This window comes from Choloepus didactylus, chromosome 2 (assembly GCF_015220235.1).
Source record: "Choloepus didactylus isolate mChoDid1 chromosome 2, mChoDid1.pri, whole genome shotgun sequence".
NCBI lineage: Eukaryota > Metazoa > Chordata > Mammalia > Pilosa > Megalonychidae > Choloepus > Choloepus didactylus.
Window position 1 is genome coordinate 224,045,633 of NC_051308.1, and position 23,053 is coordinate 224,068,685.

Below are 23,053 nucleotides of genomic sequence, written 5' to 3' on the forward strand. Positions count from 1 at the left end.
ATGCCAAACTGAGCTGTGGAATGGCTTTGTTGATTCTCACAGACTCTTTCTGTCCCAGCATCTAGTTAGCTATTTTATCTTCTTATCCACAGATCTCTGTGTGCACTCAGCTTACGAAATAGCACCTCGTATCTGCATCTCACCATCTTTGTCGGCTTGGATGCCATCTTCTCCTATAAATACCCTTTCTTCCAAAAAGCAGACCCACTGCCTATTTACTCTTTTACCCCAGCAGGATTTGGAAACTTCAGGTTTTCTAAAGAATCCCTGGGTTGCTTTTTATCAAAAGCTTCCCTCCCCATGACCTGTTTGTCTCCCAGCAGAAAATTCTCCAGGTTTGGAGCTAGCTGAAGCCATCTTCCAAGTTGTTACCACAGTTTCTCCTTTTGTTTTCATCATCCTTCAGTCCTTGGTAGGGGTTAGGGAGGCTTTGTGAGCCTTTGAGATGCCTATTTCTCCTGGCAAGGGCCTATATCCAAGCACCCTCTGGACTTAAGTTTCTCCTTTTTTGATCCTTGTTTCAGGAGATAGAAAATTAGCAAAATGGGGAATTTAAGGAAATCCAAGAAGCAGTTTCATATCCATGAATTATGCATTTCTGTCAGCTGCTTTCCAACAGAAAATCAGGCAAGATTTCATTTATTCACTGCCTGTTCTTTAATTTTCCAGACACAGTTCTATGTGCCGGGGGAGATCAATAAAAATCTTTGGTCTCGTGGAGCCTAGATTCTAGGAGAGGAAAACAGACAATAAACAAACAAGTAAAAATATACACTTGATTAAATGCTTTTAAGTTTGGAGAGAGAAATAAAACGGGGGTGGGGAATAGAGAGTCCCGGGGATGGAGCACTGCAGCTTTAAATAGGGTGGTCAGGTAAAAGGCCTCACTGAGATGTGACCCCTGAGCAAGGACTTCATGGTCCTTGGCATGGGGAAGAACACAGGGGTTTTTGAGTCAGGCAGTCCTAAGTTCAAGTCCTGGCTCTGTTCTTTTAATTGTTTGGCCTGGGGCTAGATCCTTAACTTCCATGAGCTTTAGTTTCTCCGTTTATAGAATGCAGACAAAAGTACCTAATACAAATGAGGGTGTTGAGAGGTTGGAATGAAATAAAATATATAAATTGTCTGGCACCAAATACATAAATGAGAGCCATCATCATTAGCTTTTGCTAGGTGATCTGGACAGTCCATCCAGGCCAAGTTTCCCTTATTTTTGGAGGGCTTTACTTGTATCCAGAAGCTCAAGAGAAGAAGCTGGAGCTCTCCTTCCCTTCCTGAGTCCAGCACCAAGATGAGCTCTGAACAGTCTCTAGTGCTGATGTAGATGAAATTCACTCTGCAGCAATATGGACTCTCCCCTCTGAAAACAGAGGAGTTTCATTTTAAGAAAAACTCTTCATATTTCTCTCTTCTCTGTTTTTGTTTCTTAGGCTGCTCAAGCAAATACCATGAAATGGGTCTGTTAAACAATGGGAATTTATTTGGTCAGGGTTTGAGGCTGGGAGAAGGTCCAAATCAAGGTGTCATCCCCAAAACTGGCATCCTGGGGCTGGCTGCCAGCTACCCTTGGTCCTGAGCTCCTGTCACATGGCAAGGCACATGGCGACCTCTTCTGGTCTCCATTGATGTTCAGCTTCTTGCTTCCGTGACTTTTTCCCTCTGCTTGAGTTTGTTTCTGTTTATAAAGGACCCCAGTAATAGGATTATAGGATTAAGATCCATCCTGATTGAGTTGGACCGCACTTTAACTGAAGTAACCTCATCAAAAGGTCCTACTTATATTGATTCGTACCCACAAAAATGGATTAGGTTTAAGAACATATTTTTCAGGGGTACATACAGCTTAATTCCACCACGTTCTCCCTGCCTCATAAAGGTGTGGTCTTAAATACAATTCACTGATTGCAAAAACCTGGACTGATTCAACACACTTGATCTATTTTCATCTCTCTACCGCTTGCTTAAAATAAGGAGCTCATTGCTATTCTATCCACGGCTCTGTTTAAGTCATAACTGGACTGAGAGATGAATACATTTTTCTCTCTTCTGCTAAATTCCAGTTTTATCTTTGCTGAGCCCACAATCCTCAGACACCAGTCTCTGCTTTAGCAGTCCATCCCTCTGGGCCTGAAGGAGCAGGCAGGTGTTGAAGGATTCCTCCCTAGCTCACAGTGAGCTTCACTCCCCATGACCTGTTTGTCTCCCATTGGAAAATTCTCCATGCATGACGCTAGATGAAGCCACCTTCCAAGCTGTTACCACAGTTCTCCTTTTGTTTACATCATCCTTCTTTCCTTGGTCAGGGGTAGGGAGGCTTTGTGAACCATTGAGACTCCAGTTTCTCCTGGCAAAGGCCTGAATCTAATCAGCCTCTGGGCTTATGTCTTTTCTTTTTTGATCCTTGCTTCAGGAGATGGAAAATTAGCAAAATGGAGAATTCAAGGAAATCCAAGAAGCAGTTTCATAATCATGAATTAAAAGCTTCTTGAATCCTAAACGGAATGATGTCATGCTCTGAAACTCATGCTTTTTCATCTCTAATCTACTCTTGTCCAAGCCTTAACTCCTCCCTTGCACCTCCTCTCCTCTTTCCCACTGGTAGGGTTGACGTTGTTATCATCATTTTACAGACAATCAAATGAGCCCCACTGGGGAGGGAGTTAGTAGCATGGTCCAGGTTAGGATGTGAGGCTCCCCTGAGGACAGCCGGTGTCTGAGGTGTCCCTCAACTGTCTCATTATTTAAATCATCCTTTTCAGTTGACTCCAGTGCACTCACAATAAGAAATTCTTGCCACCCACCGTTGCAGAAATCACAGAAATGGTTTAAGGAAAGGCACTAGGGGAAAAGAATAAGTGCCCCATTCTTCTGTTGGGAAAACTGAGGTCCAGAAAGGGTAAGGGCTCCAGAGAGAATCAGGAATATGGGGTACAGCCTCAGAGCTAGCCTCTGCCTCACAGCTAGAGCCATCCAGAAATGGCACTATGAAGTAAAGGTTTCTGGTTTCCAGCAGTGGAGGTGGATGGCAGTGAAGAAAGCAGGCTCTAAAGCTAGTTAGACCTGTATCCAACCCTAATTCTGCTATTTACTAGCTGGGTTACTTCACCTTTCTGAGCCTCAGTTTCCTCATCTATAAAATGGGAATGATATTTCTACCTTGATGTTTTGTTGTAAGGATTAAATGAGATGATTTATAAAGAGTATCTAGCACAGTTGGCAATAAACAGTAGCTATTATTATTAAATGCCTACTATGTACCAAGCACTGTGCCTGTCAGTGGAAATACTTATATGAATAAGGCAGAGTCCTCGTCTTCAAGGATTTTATTGTCTTGTGGACAGGATAGGCAAGTAAGCATTTACCCCACGGTGCATTGAGAGTGGTACTGTCTATAGCTCTGGAGTAGATCTTCCTGCCTCTGGGGAAGTTAACTGGGTGAGAACAGGGACTGAAACCATGAGTTTACTAATAGGAAGATTAAAAAAAAAAAAAAGCTGTATGGCAACCGGCCATTTCCAAGAAAAGGGTGTAAAATGTCAAGCAGCCAGCAATTTCATTTTCTCCTTCATCCACTTCATGGAGGGGAAAATAAGTAGCAAAATGGCCAAAGAGTAATTTGGGAAGGGATGCTGGTCAGAACCAGGTTAATCTATAAGCTACCAGTTGACAGATCATTTATATGAGGTCAAGGATTCCAGTAAAATGTCTTCTGAAGGTTTAGGTTGAAGCAAAAACCTCTATCCCTCTTTCTCTCAGTTGGAAAGAGGGCAGGGGCTGGAGAAGGTAGAAGGACACGACAGAGGATGGTTTGCCCTAAGGCTGGGCCAGTGACCTCTGCCCCACCAGAACTCTTTCTGACAGGTGCATCCTGACGTGGGTTTGGACTTGAGACCTTGTCCATCCAGTTTTGTATATGCCATACCATTTCTGCCTTTCCCCTCACATGTGTGTGATACTAAACAGGGTATAAATTATTTTCAACCCTGAATCCCCATAGATTCTATAAGCCTGTGAAGCAGATATCTGTCACTGTTCAGTAAATGGAGTGTGGGTACCCAGGGCCTGGGCCCCCCTCCCTAATGGGAATGAGGCCCAACAACATGTAGCAGCCTGCTTGACCAGGACAGAAGTTGAAGGTCATCAGAGCTACTCAAGGAAGAAAGTATGTACAGATGGTATTATAAACAAAGCATTGGAACTCTCTTCCCCTGATCACTGTTGATAACAAACATCCAGACCCCAGTGTCACAAGACTCTGCTAAAACTCTGTTCTCATACCCTGTGGAATGTCTTTATCCTAAACTCATAAACTGCCCTTTGCACTACCCACCCTTTGTTAAGCACTAATTCCATTTTTCTCAGCTGGCCACCTCTGAGAAAAAGGACTTACCTGTTTGTAAGTCCTAATAAACCCATGTCTCACTCTGTGCCTGGGGTATTCTTTGGTCTTGGGGCTTTGCTGACCCAAGCCCTTCAAGAGCTGGGTTGGAACACTGAGGCTCAGAGAAAGTAAATCAAGCAAATAGAACATGGAAATCCCAAGACTAGATCCCAACTCTGCTGGCTCTGAAGCCAGGGCTTCCACCATTCTAGATGGCTGCTTTCCTGGGGCTATGGATTTGAGCTTTTGCTAAGAAAGAGAGGTTCCCCCAAAGGGCCAGAAGATCCTAGAAAAACCTAAGGCTTTGAGGAATTCAAAAGGAGAGATGAACCTGAACAAATCATTATGGTACATAGAGGTGAGGCTTTTTATAGAGATGTCCATAATCGACAAGACCTTTATCAAGATTGTAGAAGATGCTGTGGAATATAGAGGAAGGGGTGATCAACAGTTGGAGCCAGAAAATACCCAACAAAGGGAGGATAAATAGGAGGGAAGGTGATGAGACAGGGATATAGAGAGGAAGGGCAAAGGAAACAGCTTGTGAAAGGCATGAGAGGGTATGCGAGTAGTTTAGCGTGACTGGAGCGTAGGTTATTTGAAGGAAGTTTGGTGGCTGTTTTTACTGTTGTCAGAATGCAGGCTAGTGTCACCCCTAGGGTTCTCTTTGGGTTGTGTTCAGGTGTGTATGTCTATGTGCATTGCTTTGGCTCCATTGGGTTGCAAGGAAGAGACCCATGTAAATGACATTTAGTGATGGAGCTTTATTGTGAGGCTCCACAAAAAGAGAGACTTAGGAAATTATCTCATCTACTAACTACACAAATGCTCTGGGTCCCTAAGTTTCCAAGTTATTGCAGTGTTTTTCAGGCTACAACCTGAGCTCTAGGGATCCACCCTCTCTGTGATCAGATCCAGTTGAATTGGTTTGCCAGCAACCTGCATGAGTTGTCCCATCAGCCAGGGTTTCCAGCCAAGCCTCCATGGGTAGGAGTTGGCCTCCATTGGAACCACCATATACCAGGCCATCCTTTCATGGGTACAAGTAGTATTGGTTTTAGTAGCAGGATCACAACCCGCTGTACAACCTTATGCAGAGAACACTTCTTAGGACCCCCTTCCTCAGAAGGGGCGGGAGTGGGAAGGTACTTAGCTTTCCAGAACTCATCTCTTATATGGAATTTTTTTTGCTCTTTTTTTTTAATTGTGGAAAAATATATAGTGTAAATTTTCGCACTTCTTCCACTCCCAAGCATACCATTTAGTGGGATTAATCACATTCACAATGTTGTGCTACCTTCACCACCATCCATTACCAGAACTTTGCTATCATCCCAATTATACATAACCCATTTTGCATTAACACCCCATACCCCACCCACCCCTGGTAACCTGTACTCTACTTTCTGTCTCTATGTGTTTGCATATGCTATTTCAAATAAGTGGAATCATACAATATCTGTCCCTTTGTGTCTGACTTCTTTCACTCAACATGATGCCTTCAAGGTTCGTCCATGTAGTGGCAGGTATCAGACTTCATTCATTTTTAAGGCTGAGTAATATTCCACTGTGTGTATATGGCACATTTTGTTTATCCATTTATCTGCTGAAAGGACATTTAGGTTGCTTCTGCCTTTTGGCTATCGTGCATAATGCCGCTTTAAACATTTGTGTACAAATATCTTTCCAAGTCCCTGATTTCAATTCCTTTGAGTATATACCTAGAAATGGCATTGCTAGGTCATATGGTGATTTTAGGTTTAACTTTTTGAAGAACCACCAACTGTTTTCCTCTTTGATGAAATTTAGTCTGCCATCTACTGGATTATCTATTCTCTGAACCCTTTTCAGTTAGAGTCCAAGATTGCCATTTCATGATTTTTTTTTCTTCTTTGATTACCCTGGCCTTGACCCAGTTCTTTTATATAGAACATTATGGATTTTACCCTTAAACAAAGGGAGTTGATGCTGAGAAGGGACCTTTAGAGATCAAAGTCTAATATTTGGACCAATTTATGGGACAGTAAGAACTAGAAAGGGCAATAGACTTGCTCAAAGTTGTACAGCAAGTTGGTTGCTGGGCTAGGCTAAGAGCCAGGTGTCCTGACTCCAGTCAGATTTTTTGGTTGATACATAAGGTGCTTCTAGACTATTAAGGTGTCCAGGAACTCACTTACCACGTATAAGGCCGTGAGCCATGTCCTGGAAATAGGCAGGCCATATAATCCCTGTCCTCTAGGAAGTTTACAAGCAGATATCAGAGCACAAATAAAAACAGACAGCTGTCTGAGTTAAAATGGCCCCAGGGGAAGCCAATATGGTTAGGCAAATTAGACTATGTCCAAGGGAGAAATCTGAACAGCTCCAAGTGCCTGCCCATCCCTCAGTGTCCTTCCGAAAAAGGTGATCATCAGAGGCTTTTTATGTTTTCGGTCTTGTTAGATCCGGACAGGTCGCAGCAGGACTTTTGGACCCTGTCGGAGACCAGCAGACAGCAGAGAGGAGCCTGAGGGAATGGAAAAGGGTAAGAGTAGTGACCTTTTTGCATGTGACCTGTCCTTAAGCCATCTGCTCTTGCAAATCCCTACTAGCAGCCTACAGCAGCAAGGCGGAGGAACAGGGGTATTTGAAACACAAATTATCAGTGATTACAAGGCAATGGGTATGGGAGCTGTTTTTCTTCCCCCTCCCCAGGTGGACAAGGTTTATGAAGGCTAAGGGGAGTGCTTTTTTTCTGGCTGGCCCAGTGCCCCTCCCATGCAATGACCAGGGGACGCTCAGGAGCTCCTGGGAGTGGGAATGGCCTAGCTTCCAGAAAGACAAGTTGAAAACCCAGCTACAAGGTAAGCTCCAGAGCCTGGACCCTTGCAAATTAGTCTTTTGGCCTGGTTACCATGGAGACAGACAGGCAGCAGCTGCACGGGAAGAGAGAACGTCAGCTTCTCCGACATCTAGGATTCTGAGACAGCCGTGGTGGGGGAGGGGGCCTGACACCACCCCTTCTCCCCCAAATATGGAGGCCCCAGTCTGCCCCACCCCTACAACCACAGGGCCTTGTGAGTTGCCACCATCACACAACGAGATGGTGGCAGAGCTGGAGCCTGACCTGTTTCCTGCTTCTAGGCCAGTACCCTCCCCGCTACAACACAGTTGTCTCCTGTGCCTCTAGCCCAGCTTTTGGAGCACACAGATTTTCCAGCACCGAGCTCTTGGGACCTGGGGAGGGTTCCCAAGCTACCTCCTTGGAAGGGATAAGTCATCAGAGGTGAATCCCAGAGAGCTGGCCACTGGAGGCCAAAGCTGTCTCTCTGGAAAACCTGGTCTTGTGGGTGGCGATTAGCCATTGTCTAGGAAAGGACCTTGAGGCTGAGCCCAGAGGGAACTCTGGCAAATGGTGGGGTTTATTGTTCCCTCATTTGATGCCACACTGATATCATTAATTTGTGGCTTCAGCAACCGTGCTGCCTGGCTGGCTGTCCTCCAAGCCCTGTCCCTACCCTGGCTCGCCCCCATCCTATGAGTTATCTCTGGAAATTGAAGGTGGGAGAGGAGGGGCCTAGAATTCAGGTCGCCTGGGTCTGCTTTCCCAGCAGAGCTGTCGGAAGGTTGTGTCTCAGCATTTCGGGTTCCTGCTCTTTGGTAAAAGGAGAAACGAGGCTGGTGTTATTTAGGGCTTCGAGTTCCTGGGCTTTGGATGTGCGCAAAGTCCTTATATAAGAGAACAGAGGCCTAGTGTGAAGGGACAAGAGAGAAATGGAAAACAGCAGAGGCCACTGGGGTTGTTTATGTTTCTGTGCTTTAATTATGAAGGTAATTCATGAGTGTGCATTAAAGAAAAACATCAGTACTAATGTGTAGGAAGTAAATTGAGAAAATTACCCATCATCTCAAGCCCCATCCCTCACCCCCAGTGGAAACTACTGATAATTTTGTTGGGTATCTTTTTAGATCTTTTGCTAGCCTTATATTTTTTCCCTGTATTATTATTACTTTTTAATTATACAAATGATACAAAAATACATTCTTATAAAAAACATAAAAACAAAAGCAAAAGTCTCCTTTTAGTCTATTCCCGTTCCGAAGATATTTAGTGTTAACAGTTTAATGTCCTCCATACATTTATGTACAAACACAAATATATATTTTCAGCTTTTCTTTATTTAAGATAAATGCAATCATAATATCCATATTATTCTGCAGGCTGCTTTCCTCCTTCACTAGTAAGTTACTCAGTGGATTTTTCCATGTTAGTAGATCTACCCAGTCTCTATAAGTGCTGCTTAACATTCTACGTTATGGATGTACTATAACTTTTTTAAACAGTCCCCTCCTATAGACACTTACATTGTTTACAATGTTTTGTTATTACAAATAATGCTTGAGCCTTGTACATAGATTTATGTAGCATTAATTTCTAGAAGTAGAATTACTGAGTTAATGTGTTTGTACATCTTTATTTTTTCTTATTTCTCCTAAATACTTTATATTTTCTAATTATCAATGTCATAGATGCCTTTTGCAGTGAACTTGAAAAGTATAGAAAACTAAAAAGGGGAAGAAATCATTCAAGGCCCCACCCCAGGGACCATGAACATTTACTCTTTGGTATATTTCCTTCCAGCATTTTTATGCCTGTTATCATGACAATGCTCAGATCATGCAGTATAGAGAATTTTCCATCCTGATTTTTCTTTTTACTTAATATTATAAGCATTTTCTTATGACACTAAAATATTTTTATAAGCATCCTTTTTATGGTTTCATGATAGGTATCATTTTCTATCATTTTCTTAGCTATTCCTCTGATGTTGGACTTTTACGTTGTCTACATTTTTTCACAATGATAAATAATACCTCAGTGACTATCTTTTTGCCTAAATCTTTGTCTGAAGTTTGATATTTTCCTTAAGGTAGTTTCCCAAAAGGAGAATTACTGGGCCTAGAGATAGAGATTTTAGTAAATCTATTTTTTAAGTTTAATTTTGGATTGCTAATATGTACACATGGTACAAAATTCCAAAGTTACTAAAGGTAACACAATGAAAAGTGTGCCTTTCTCCTACTTGGTCCGTTAGCCATGGTTTTCCTCCTGTGCTTTTTTTTGTTGTTGTTGTTGTTTTGTTTTGTTTTGTATATCTTTCTTTGGGGTGGTAGTGGGGGATAAAAAACTTCCTTTTTTCATATAAAAATAGCACATGAGAATACTTTTTGCACTTTTCTCTTTTCACTTAATATTTCTTGATGATCATTCCATATATAAAATATAGAGATGCCTCATTTTCTAAAAATATTGGATAGAGTTTATTTAAATTAATGTGATGATCAATTCTGTTGATAGATTTTTAGGTTTTCCAACTTTTGCTATTTGAACAGTACGGTAATGAATTTCCTTATATATATCCCATTTTGTACATCTATTAGTTCATCGTCCGTAGGATGATGCCTTTAATTGGAACTGCTGGTTCTTAGGGAGTATGCATTTTATATGTTGGTAGCTATTGCTAAATTACTATCCATACAGGGTACCCATTTCCTCATTAGTAGGTATGGACAGTTATTTAAACTCTTGATACAAATGGCCAAACTGCTTTCCAGCAAAGTATGACTTGTTTCCATTTTTACCAGTAATTAGGCAGTGCCTGTTTACACCTCCTACTGATTTGCCTAATCTGACAATTGAAAAAAATACTATGGTGATGTTTGGAGTGTTTATTCTCTCTCTCTTTTTTTAAGAATCTGTGAAAGATTAGCAAAAGTGAACAAATAAATTTATTAAAATCATAGAATCTGGGAGCTCTTCCTAATCCCAGTTTTACCACGACATATATGTGACCTTGGCAAATTTCTTAGAGCTCCTGAAAGGAAGGAAATGAGAGAATTCACTTAATGAAGTGCTTCACAAGTAGCAAGGACACAAAAGATGGCAGCTGAGAAGAGATGCTTGTTAAGGAAAAAATGCCCATCCTCCAAGTTATCCCAACTGTCAGAAGGGAGTATTCCAGGCTCTGAAAAGTAGGCTGGGCGGAGCCTGCTGCTTTGTTCTTTCCCTCAAATTCTCCCGCTGCTGGTCTTTCCTGCTTTGAAGAGGAAAACTGAAATCTGGCCACTAGTAGGTAGGAAGACCAGGACCCGCCCTTTAAGAGGGGCTCAGGTCCGGGACCTGTATCAGATTCACCTTGAAGGAGCCAAGGAGGGCTTAGCCTTCATCTTCCAAGGAGGTTCTTGGCAGGTCCAGAGTCCTGTCCTGCAGCTTCCTACAGCCTAATCCGGCTGGGCAGTGCGAAGAGCTGGCCCAGCTTTCCGTTTCTTACTCAAATCTAAAAGCAAGCTGTGGCTGCACTATCCTCCCGGTAGCTGAATATTTCAGAGCCGCCCCAGCTGGGTGAGCCGTCAGACTGCTCTTGGCATGGAGGTCCCAGGTGCACTGGCTCCTTCCAAAACTTGTGAAATCTAATTAGTGCGGTTCACTGCAGCTCTGCCCCCTTCCAACCAACTCGGGCGCCCGCTTCAGGGCCGCCTCTCCCAGGTCTGCAGGTGGCAGGGATGTGCCGCAGCTGCTCGCGTGGGTACCTGTCGGGATTCAGGGTGGCCACCTGTGGGTCCCTCCGCACCTCCACGGATCCAGTGGGCGTGGCCTCTCCTCCCAGAACGGTGCTGCTGCACTGAAAAAGCAGCGACTATAACAGCCATTTCTGTTCCCACTCGCGTCTTGGCGGGGGAAGGGAGCCAATCGCAATCCTGGGTGTAGCTGGGAAGCTGCAGGTAGAAAGTGCCCGGGGTGGGAGAGCAGACCTGTGGAGCGTAGGGAAGCCATTTTCAGGGAGGATTTGGAGTTAATTTCCACTCCAGTGTTGTATTTTAGCCATTTTCTCCCTCTCCACCCCACCCACGCCTCTCTACACTCGATTTTTCCTTGGTCTTTCTTCTCTGAAGACAGTATGGTGTGTGAAAAGATTATGCATGGGAACCTGTGGTCTGGGGTCTAGTCTTGGCCCTGTCCCTAACCAATGGCTCTAAGACAGTGAGCAAGCAGTTGCAGCCACCAGCCTTCTCATCTCTAGGAATGCAGGGAAGGAATAAAATCCGGCTGTGTCAAGTATTAGTGAGGGTGTGGGAAAATAGGTTGTCCATTTCGAGTAAACCTGAAAATATTCATACCCTGTGTCCTGATAATTCCATTTCTGGTTTCTACCCTGGAGAAATACTTGCACATGTAAGCAAGGAGGATATCCATTGCAGGACCATACCTAATACACCATTGGGAACTGCCTAATGGCCAGCACCAAGGAATATAAACACAGAATATGGTCTATATACCAATAGGTCACTACATCACAGATCTACATATTCAGGACATGGATAGAGCTCAAAATACATCAGTACAAACATAAAGTTGCAGAATAATACAAACAACATAGTACAATTTTTGCAACACATAAAACAGAACTGTGAATTTTCTATGATTGTCATTCAAGCAGATGTAAAAGCATTTTTAAGACAAGAAAGGACTGAAAGATACACTCCTAACTCATAAGAGTGGCTATCTCTGGAAAGAAGGACAGGGAGTCTGGATATTGAAGGCATGTGAAAGGGAAATCTAGCTCTCTTTGTAGAATAGTCTAATTTTTTCTTTAAATAATGACAATGCATTCATATATTCCTTAAGGAATTTTAAACTGTTAATAAAGAAAACACTGAAAGCAAATATATCAAAATGTCAACAATAGTTAATTCCAGATGATGGGAAATATGAATAAGTGTTTTCTTCGTTGTGCTTTTTTGTTTTAGTTTTAGTTTCTTAAAATGCAGGAAAAGGGCTCAAGAGTGTGTGTTCTGGAAAGTCTCTCAGCTCAAAGAGCCTGCACTCTGGGATTCTAGATAAAGTCCTAACCCCACCTTGAAGGGCTTAAGAGGCCCTTTGTGGCGTGCCCCAGCCCACCTCTCCAGTCTCCATTGTCTTCCCACTCCTCAACCTGAAATCCGTGAGCTCCAGCCAGGGCAAACTACTTGCAGCTCACCTACTGTGCAAGGCTCTATCTCTTCCAGGCATAATCTGAGCTGTCCTCTACCTGGCATACTCTCCCCATTCCTCTGCCTGCCCCTTCCTCTGGGAGGCCTTCCGTGATCTGCCTCCCCTGCCTAGGTTAGGGGTTGTTCCCCTATGCTCCCTCCACACTCTGAGCTGGCTGCCAATTTACTGTGAGCTCCTGGAAGCTCAGGGAATTGCCATCTTCATTCCTGTACTCTCAGGGCCCAGCACAGGTAGTCAAAAAAGTTTATTTGTATTTAACTAGATACCAATATTTTCAAGTCAGGAAATTTCACAAGGAATTCCAAATTCCTGCTTCTCCAGCTGCAGGACAGCCACCAGCTAAAGCTGAGTGGATGCTCTCCTCCCTGCTTTTAGACTGAGGCCTGCACTCTGCAGGCTGCTACAAGCCCCACCAGTACCGCTTCCTCTCCTGGTCCCCCAGGGATTAGAGTTGGCATGTCCCCATGTTGGGAATGGATCAGAGGGAGGGGGTCAGACTGAAGGCCAATTGGGAGGCTGCTGTAGTAATCCAATGAAGAGTGGTGGGGCCCGCCCAAGCACTGTGGTAGACTGCATGCTTACTTATTGATCCAGGGCTTAGTTGAAAGAGGTCTTGTTGTCTACCTAGCAATAAGTCCCCTAGGGTCTATAAATCAACCCTGAGCTGCAATGATGCAATTGCTTTTCTCTTGCACAGCATCCTCCCTCTCCACCCCCATGCCTTACACCCCAGGCATCACTGATTGACTTCTACTCAGTGTATACTTTCAGCCTGCCTTGGAATGCCTGTGATTTCAGCAGCCTTCCTTGCAACTTCCTGTGACAGCTGCAACCACTGTTCTCACTTGAATTGCTAAGCTTGCTGATAAATGCCAACTGCTTGAAAGTGTTCTCAGTGACTGGGAACATGCTCCCGTGCCAGGCCATGGAAGAATGGGCTATGAAATGGCCCAGAAATTTAATAAATTAAAAGAAACTAGCAATTTCTCCCAATTTTTAGGTCCACAAGAGTCTATTAAAGAAATAGCTAGATCTAAAATGAGAATCATTCTCCTAGCCCCATGTGGGAGGAAGGGTCGATTTACCTATTCAAAGCCCCAGGAGTCCAGCAGAGGGTGAGTGGTGCTACCTCCCTGTGCTGGTTTGGATATATTGTGTCCCCCAAAAGCCATGTTCTTTTATGCAATCTTGTGAGGGCAGACATTAATCTTTGATGAGTTTTTCCATGGAGATGTGATTCAGTCAACTGTGGGTCAAGACTTTGATTATTTCCATGGCGATATGGACCCCACTCATTCAGGCTGAGGCCTTAATTAAATCACTAGAGTCCTATAAGAGAGTTCACAGACAGAAGAAGCTGAGTGCAGCTGAGAGAGACTTTTGGAGAAATGCTTGCTGATGCTTTGAGATGCTTGGAGATGTTTGGAGATGCTAGTCCAGAGTTGGCTCTGGAGAAGCTAAAAGAGGACCCCAACACTTAGCTGCACAATTGCTGAAGAAACTAAGAGAGACAAGCCCAGAGACATTTTGGAGAAAGCCATTTTGAAATACAATCCTGGAGCAAAGAACCAGCAGATGTCAGCCATGTGCCTTCCCAGCTGACAGAGGTATTCCAGACACTATTGGCCATTCTTCAGTGAAGGTATCCTCTTGTTGATGCCTTAGTTTGGACACTTTTATGGCCATTGAACTGTAAATTTGTGACCTAATAAATCCCTTTTATAAAAGCCAGTCCATTTCTGGTATTTTGTATAACAGCAGCATTAGCAAACTGGAATACTCCCAATCACCATGCTTGTTTTTGCACACATTTTTATTATTTGGAAAAGATCAGTTAGAGGAAACAATAGAAAATAATCAACCCCGCTCTTTGCATGAAATGTCACTGGCTAAGGGACATGACACTACATGCATGGTGGTGTCCTGGTCTAGATCCTGGAATAGAAAAGGGACACCAGTGGGAAAGCGAGAAATCCAACTAAGTTCTGCCTTTTAGTTAATAGTATTGTGCCAATGTTGATTTTTGCTGGAAAAATGTATCATGGTTAGGTAAGATGTTAACATGAAGGAAGCTGCATGAAGGGTATATGGGAACTCTCTGTACTATCTTTGCAACTCTCTAGAAATTGAAAATGATTTCAGAACAAAAAATTGAAAAACAAATAAAGCATGTTTAGTAGCCACAAAGACATCAGCTGAATGATTCAATATTTGCTAAGTGTTTCTTCACGGCCCTGTAGAGATACCAAGACAAAATTATATAGACTCCTGCCCTCAAGGAACTTACATTCTAGTGAGGGAACCAGGCAGTACCCAAATAGCTACAATACCAAGTACAGTGCATGGGGTCTCAGAGTTCAAGCTGAGCCTTCAAGGCTGGGAGAATTTCAGTAGAGACAGAGAAGCCACGGGCCTCAAGGCTGAGGGGTAGTGTCAGCAAAACACTAGGTTATATAGGTGTGTGACCTCTCAGAGACCTGGGAATAGCCCAGTGAAGCTGAAGCTTGGTAGGGTGCAGGGGGGAGACAGGGTAGACGCGTCAGAGACATAGGAGAACAGAAGTTGGTAAAGAGAACAAAAATACTCTTATTTTAAAAATATAATTTGTTATCATTTATAAAAGTAATATGTGTTCATTTAAAGAAGTCTGTAAATTCCAGAATAGTACAAAGAAGAAAACCAAACTCAATGGTTATTTTATCTTCTGGAACTTATATTTTGGTTGAATTCCTATGGTTGACACAGTTCAGGAGCCTTCGTATGTTTGTTTCGTTTAGCAAAATACCATGAGCTTTCCCCATCTCATTAAATAAGATTCTTAAAGCAGAGAGGGAGATCATGTAGTCCCACCTATGCAAGAATCCTTCAACATTCCTGACAGTTAACTGACAAATGTTTGCCTGGAGACTTCTCATAGCAAGAATTTCACTCGTTCTTTAAGTCCATTTTGGTATTGGCTAAACCCAATTATCCCAGAGTTCTTCCATTCATCTTAATTGTTCTTCCCTATAACCATCCCTCTTTGAGATGACAGATCCACAGCAAGAATCATAGAGTCTCAGGTTTTACCTGATCTAGAAATAGGTTGGGATTAGTTTATACCAGGCCAAGGATCTTTAGATTATAATCCAAGTTAGGGAGTCATCAATTTTTTTTCTTTTAGGTTTCAGGCATTTTAATTTTTTCTCATTTGATCTGCCCTAAAGTTTAATTCATCAAATGTTTTCAAACAGAGACGTGGCATGAACAGAGCTGTGCTTGATTATCGATACCACAGCTATTCACTTATTGAGGGTTGATTATGCATTAGACACAATGCTAGATACTTTACATATCTCATTTCATTTAGTCCTGATAGCAGCCTTATGAGGTAGGGACATTATCCCCATTTTACAGAGGATGAAATGCAGGCCACAGAAGTGGCCTAGCCCACACAACTAGTAGCTGAATAGTACCTGCAGCATGTTATAAAGCACAAGATTCAAATTCCTGCTGTGACGTTAACCAGTCATGTGACCTTGGGCCAGTCTCTAAAGTTCCCTGGGCCTTTCTCCCCCATCCATTAATATTAATAGGGTTAGCCTCATAAAAGAGTTTAGAGTGTTAGGTAAAGCATAGACCCTAGAGCCAGACTGCAAAACCCAGCTCTGCCACCTCTTTGTGGCCTAGCAGGACAAGTGATTTAATCTCTCTGCAGGCCTGCCACTGATGCTTACTAGACCTGGACAAGACAGATCCACATACCATATGCCTAAATAGTTAAGCATCATAAATCATGCTAACAAACTATTTTTTAAAATATGTTTTCTATCCTTCTATCCTTCGAAAAGCCAAGCTTTGAATTTAGAATTCTTGGATTCCTTGGAGTTCTGTATGGGAACGAAGCAGAGCCAGCTCCTTTCTCTTTCCATCCCTGGCTCTTCATGTGCACTCCCCAGCTCACATGCCCAGGTTCTGTCCACACTCATTGCAAATAGTCACCTCTTGGGCACAGGAGTGCACTCACTGGCAAGGGCAGTATGCCTTTGTGAGGATGGGCCCAGGGAAGGGGCTGGGGTAGGTGTTGAAAGTGGACTTGAGCCATTTGGGCAGAGACTTCTGGAGTCCCAGGTATCCAGAGTGGGGTCCAGAAGAGGTGTGCAGGCTCTGGGTGGGCTTGTTTCTTTGGCCTCAGGGGACTCCTTGCTTGTGAGGGGGGGGCACAGGTGGAGAAGGTTCAGAGCTCAGCCCCCTACAGTGCAGAGCCTATGGCGGGGACCCTTCTTGATACACCTAAGGAAGGTGCTGTCTCTCTATAACTCAATTCCCTTTAGGGTGACCAACTCATGCAGGTTTGCCCAGGACTTTCCTGGTTTGAGCACTACAAGTCCCATTATCTCGGAAAACCCTCAGCCCAGGCAAACCCTGATGTCTGGGCACCCTCATCTCCCTGTCTCTACAGTTAGGTGTTATCATATCTCATAAGGGTTGTTATGAGATTAAATTAGTTAATCCATGTGGAGTGATTAGAGCAGTGTCTACCATGTGATAGCATGTTAGCTTCTATTATTTTAAAGGTTCCATTCTACTAGAAAAGCTAAGTTTCTATAATTGGAGGCTTCAGGTGAGAAAGAGGGATGAGTGGAGTCTGACTGAGGTTTTATACCTGAAGAGCAGGGGTCTGACTGAGAAAGCCCTCAGCTGAATGAGGGAACCCAGATGTTGGTGGGAAGATGATGGTTCATTGTGGATTACATGGGGTTTGGAGGCTTATGCAGCATCTGCGAGATGTCCTTAGTGGTTCTAGAATTCAGGAGAAAGATGGGAGCCCAAGAGGCAGGTGAGGAGTCATCCCCATAAAAGGAATCAGTGGAAGAAGGCACGGGTTTGGACGAGAGGGACAGGGTTAGGGCGTGGGTGGGAAGCTGGCAGAGGCAGCACCACCTTGGTCCCTGTGCCAGTTTGGATGTGTTATGTCCCCCAGAACGCTGTTATCTTTGATGTAATCTTGTGTGGGCAGACGTATTAATGTTGATTAGATTGTAATTCTTTGAGTGTTTCCATGGAGATGTGATCACTCAACTGTGGGCGAGATATTTCATTGGATAATTTCCATGGAGGCGTGGCCCCACCCATTCAGCATGGGCCTTGATTAGTTCACTGGGGCCCTATATAAGCTCAGACAGAAGGAGCAAGCTTGCTACAGCCAAGAGGGACACTTTGAAGAATGCACAAAGCTGAGAGAGTAGCTGCAGATTGAGAGACAGTTTGAAGACAGCCATTGAAAGCGGACTCTTGCTCCGGAGAAGCTAAGAAAGGACAAACACCCCAAGAGCAACGAAGAGTGACTTTTTTGAAGAACTGCAATCTAGAGAGGAATGTCCTGAGAGGAAACCATTTTGAAACCAGAACTTTGGAGCAGACACCAGCCATGTGCCTTCCCAGCTAACAGACATGGGGAGAGGAGAGGAGTGGGATACAGTGATGAAAAAGATCCTGCCTTCAAGAAGCTTCTGTTCTCATAGAGAAATGATACCTACACACAATTCTACAAGACTCATTGAGATGCATGCTATAATGCAGGCACCAGAAATGTTCTGAGATCAGCTGGTGTTTGTCAAGTATTTACAGTAGTTATTGATATAGACAGAATTGACAGCCACAATGTTCATGGGATTTTGGGTCCTCCCCTTCTTTTCATTGATGCCTGAAATTTCTAGGGACAAAGTCTTTCAAACCACTTTTGAATGAACTGAGACAATGAATTAAAACACCACATGGTGTTAGATTGGTACAACTACTATGGAAGGCAATTTGGCACTATCAAAAGTACAATTATATTTGCCCTTTGACCCTACAATACCACTTCTAAGAATTTATCTTGCAGATATAGTCGCCCAAGTGGGAAATGCCATATGTGTAAGGTTATTCATTACAGCATTGCTTGAAATGACAAATAATTGGGAATAACCTAATAGCCATTGATAGAGGAGACTGGTTAGACAGATTATGGAATGTTCATCCAATGGACACTACACAGCTAAAAACCAGTTCAAAGAAATCCAGTATGAGCAGGGAAAAATCCCTGATATATATTGTTAAGTGAAAGAATGCTAAAGGCAGAACAGCAGATTACCATTTGAATAAAAAAGGGGGGATAAGAATACATACCTACATATTTGCTTCTGTATGCATAAAGAAACACTAGAAGGATACACAGGAAACTGATAACAGTGATTACTGTGGGAGGATGGGGGGCATAGAGAGCTCGGCAGCTGGGGATAGAGAAGGGAGGAGAACTTTTTATATGTGTATTTTAAAACCATGTGAATTTGTTACCTATTCAAAATGTTAAATTAATTGAATTTTTAAAAATACTCCACATCAGCAATTAGGAAAATGCAAATCAAAACCACAATGAGATACCACCTTACACCCACTGGAATGGCCATTATTTTAAAAATTGGAAAATAACAAGTGCGGACAGGGATGCGGAGAAATAGGAAGGTACATTGTTGGTGGGAATGTAAAATGAATGGTGCAGCCGCTGTGGAACACAGTTTGGCAGTTCCTCAGAAATTTAAGTATAAAATTACCATGTAATCCAGCAAACCTTCCAGGTGTATGCTCAAAAGAGTTGAAAGCAGGAACTTGGACAGATATTTATATACCAATGTTCAAAGCAGCATTATTCACAATAACCAAAAGGTGGAAACAACCCAAATGTCCATCAGCAGATGAATGGATAAACAAAATGTGCCACATACATAAAATAAAATACTATTCAGCCTTATAAAGGAATGAAGCGCCACTACATGGATGAACCTTGAAAACATCAGGTTGAGTGAAATAAGTCAGACACAAAGGAACAGATATTGTATGATTACACTTATATGAAATAACTATAATAAGCAAATTCTTGGAGACAGAAAGTAGAGTACAGGTTACAGGGTGTGTTTGGGGAGGGGGGATGGACAGTTAATACATAATTGATATAGGGTCTCTGTTTGGGGTGTTGGGAAGGTTCTGATCAGGGATAGATGTGAGGGTAGCACAATATTGTGAATATGATTCATCCCACTGGTGTACCGGGGAGTGGTTGAGATGGGAAATTTGATGTTGTAAATATGTTTGCAAATGACTATATTTGGGACAAATGACCTCGTTGCTCTTCAACAAATAAATATCATGAGGGGAGAAAAGGAAAAGGGGGAACAGTTTTAAGTTAAAAGGGCCTTACAAGACATATCAACCACATGCAATGTGTGGATCTTGTTTGGATCCTGATTCAAGCAAACAACTGTAAAAGACTTTCTGAGATCATTTGGGAAAATGAACACAAACTGGATATTAAATTTTATTAAGAAATTATTGTTAACTTTGTTGGGTTTGATAATGATTTTGTAGCTATGTTAAAAGTAAGTCTTTATAAGAGATATAAAAGTATTTACAGGTGAAATGAAAAAAAAAAAAACAACAAAACCCGTGGGAAGAGTTAACTTAATGACTATGATTCCTACCAAGGGGTAAAGTCTAATAGTCATTCATTCATTCATTCATTCAATAACCTGCAGCAATAGGGAAACATCTTTAGCAATAATAGTTATCAAGTGTGCCAGGCTATGTACATTAGTTCATTTCTTTCTCACTAGCCCCCTGTAGGGTGCAGGTGTCTAATATTACAGAAGAGGAAGCTGAGGATCAGAGAGGTTGTTTTTGCCTGAAGTCAGCTGTGAACATCCAGACCCCACAACCCTGGGCCAGCCCCTGAGCTGGGCACTGGGAGGACAGAGAAAAGATACAACCCTGACATCTTGGAGGTAATGGTCTAGGGAGGGGGACAGGTTTTGAAGAGGGAAGGAGTGTTAGAGCACGTGTGCCTCAGGAACAGGAGACAAAGAGAACAGAGAGGCTGGGGACAACGAGAAAACCTCTCCCACAACACCCTCTGCCAAGGACAGGCTCTTTGAGCCGTGGTGGAACTCGGAGGCGCCTGTGTGGGAGACAACCCCTGCAGCTTCAGAACCAACAATGAACAAAGGCCACCCGGTGCTCTAGGGAACAGAGGAGATCTGACAACAGCCCAGCTCATTGGATCAGTGTAGACATCCCTTCTGGACTTTGAAGCCTGAAGTGTTCTCCTTTAGCTGTCTAGGCAGATCAAATAAACTGGACGAATTCCGTATCTCGACTCCACTTTGTTCTAATCCATAGTCACAGCCAGCTCCACAGAGATCCGACCAAATCATTAGAGCAGAGGCAAAAATAAGCCTCATGAGCAGAGACAGTTCCAAAGATCTGTACGTTAACTCCTTGCTGCCACTTTGGGAGGTAGCAGATTTTGAAGTTAGCTTTAGGATGCTTTAGAGAAGACAGATTCTGCCCCTCTCTGAAGTGAAGTGGCAAAGCTGTTTTCTCTCCTTATAGTTTTTATTCAGGGGCTTAGAAATGAATACCAGTAAGAGTTGACAAGAAATAGCTGGTCTGGCTCTCAGTAAGGCAGCCCCACCCTAAAGAACAGGGATCATCCCACCTCACAAACACCTTTTATTCACAGGATGATTCTAGGGGACAACTTGCCCAGCCCTCAAGATCCTTAAGCAGCAATAAGGGTCTCAGGAAATCCTGGTGACAGAAACTGGGAGGACCAGGCATCTAACAGGAAACCCAGAAACCAAGTGGCATCGTTAAAAAGGATTAAAAATCTACATGAGTTCTAACATCTATGTTCCTAGCTGTGGTTTCCATGGAAATAGACATCCGCTCTAGGGGGGGAAGAAAAGGTGGGGGAAGTGGTATAAGTGCTTTAAAATAATCAGTGTTTTGAAAGAAGTATTTTTTCCCTGTCACAACACTAATAGTCAGAAATGTGAGATTTTTGTATGACAATTTCTTGTATTAAAAAAAAATAGGCATAAAATGGGTGGGATCTTCTGCAGAGCTCCAGATCAAGTACAAAGACCTCAAGATAAAAGGCTGGTTCAGGGGATAATAGGCCTCTTGGCCTTGGGTTCCTTGCTCATTTGCATGGCCTGCCAATCTGTCACTTTTCAGCAAGGTCTCATCCCCAACCCACTCCAGTTTTTCTAATGATTTCTGAGATTTCGCTCAGAAAACTGACAGATGGAAATACCTGACCATTCCGTGGCTGAGTTTGATCTGAGAAAGAGAAGAAGCCTTTCATTGCTTAGAATCTGAATTATTCCTGGTCCTGCTCACATACCAGTGGGAAAACCACTTGGATTGGCTGGGGGAAGCCAACCCCACACAAGTGCGAATTGTTCAAGAAAATGCAGCAACAAGCATATTTCAGGCAACAGTGCATTGCTAATTGTTTGCTTTGTGTGTTGTGACTGCTGCCTGCTTGATCCAGTTTTAATTGTCCCAGGCACCTATTAATTGTATTTTACCTCTGGCGCATCCTTAGTAACTAGCCAGACATGGTGAGTCTTTTAATTAGGACTGTTGTTTTGGGGGGTTGGAAATATTTGCTCCATGGTTTTGGGAGACAGAGCTCATCTCATTGAATAAAGAAATGAAAATGTCCTTTTGCCTAGTCAGGAACTCAAAGCAGGTGCCTGGGTGTAATGACCACCACCCGAGGACAAGCCTTGGTTAGGAGAGTGGGAGAAGGGATCTGCAAACTATTGTCATTTTATTTATTTTTTTCCCCTGATCTTTTGTGAGAAAAGGGAAGCCAGTCATTCTAAGCCAGGGTCAGACCAATTTCCTTTGTGCCTTTGCTGTGATTCTGATCTATCCAGGCCAGGGGGAACCATGACCTTGTGGCTCCTTTTGTTTTCATTCTTAAAAAGAGCCCAGTAGGGCTCTGGAGAGCACGTGCTACAAGAACAAAAGCAACACTTAACTGCAGTCTGTGTAGGCTAGAACTGCTATTGGTCTTCCTTCCCTATCATCAGGCGAAAGGCTTGGCTCAACAGATGGAGTCTGCATTTAAGCCGAGTGGCTTTGTTAGACCAAAGAAGATCAAATTCCAAGGCCTCGTGCTTCTCTCCCACAGGTCCCTGGTCACCAGCTCGGGAACCCTGTGATGGTACTGAGAACGCACACAGACAGGGAAGGGCCACGCCCGCAACATGTTGGGGCCGAGTGGTTTAGAGATTATGAATGATGTCACAATACAGGTTACACGCGGGTGTCTAGAGTAGGGGGCCGGGGCCAGGCGGCCACGCAAGGGCGTGGAGTGGCACTGTCCTGTCACAAGGGCTCGGGCATCTTAGGCGATGGTGCAGAGTGGGGGACTGGAGTTAAGACTGCGCTGTCCGAGTGCTGCCCTTGGGGCGTTGCGGGGCACGTGGACCCACAGAGGCGGAGTCCAGGCAGCCACCTTCTGAGAGGTAGGGAGGGACCCTTCCGCTCCGCCCTTTTCCAAGGGAAGGGAGAGCTGGTTCTGATGCAGTTGGGAGCCACAGCAATGCCTCTTCCGCGGCGAAAGCAACTGCCATTGCCCCTGGCTCACACCTTAGGGGGACCCCCAAGCACTCCCCACCCCTCGCATTGTCCTCCTGCCCCGCCAACCTGGACTACACTTCCCGAGGTGCTCCGGGACCCCCAGGGGCGGGGCCCAGCTTAGACTGCGGGGAGGAGGGATCAGCACGTGCCGCCCCTCTCAACCAATGCGGAGCCCTGCGGGGAGGTCA

At 43.7% G+C, this 23,053-nt stretch overlaps 1 protein-coding gene across 1 annotated transcript in view; it reads left to right on the plus strand.

The window, feature by feature from the left end:
* The window catches only part of PAFAH2 (platelet activating factor acetylhydrolase 2), a 59,911-nt gene extending 46,245 nt beyond the window's left edge, over positions 1-13,666 (plus strand). Inside the window, exon 14 of the transcript XR_005215460.1 lies at positions 6,824-13,666. The gene's annotated coding sequence lies outside the window, so the exon portion shown is untranslated. The remainder of the gene's footprint in view (positions 1-6,823) is intronic.
* Positions 13,667-23,053: the final 9,387 nt, after the last annotated feature.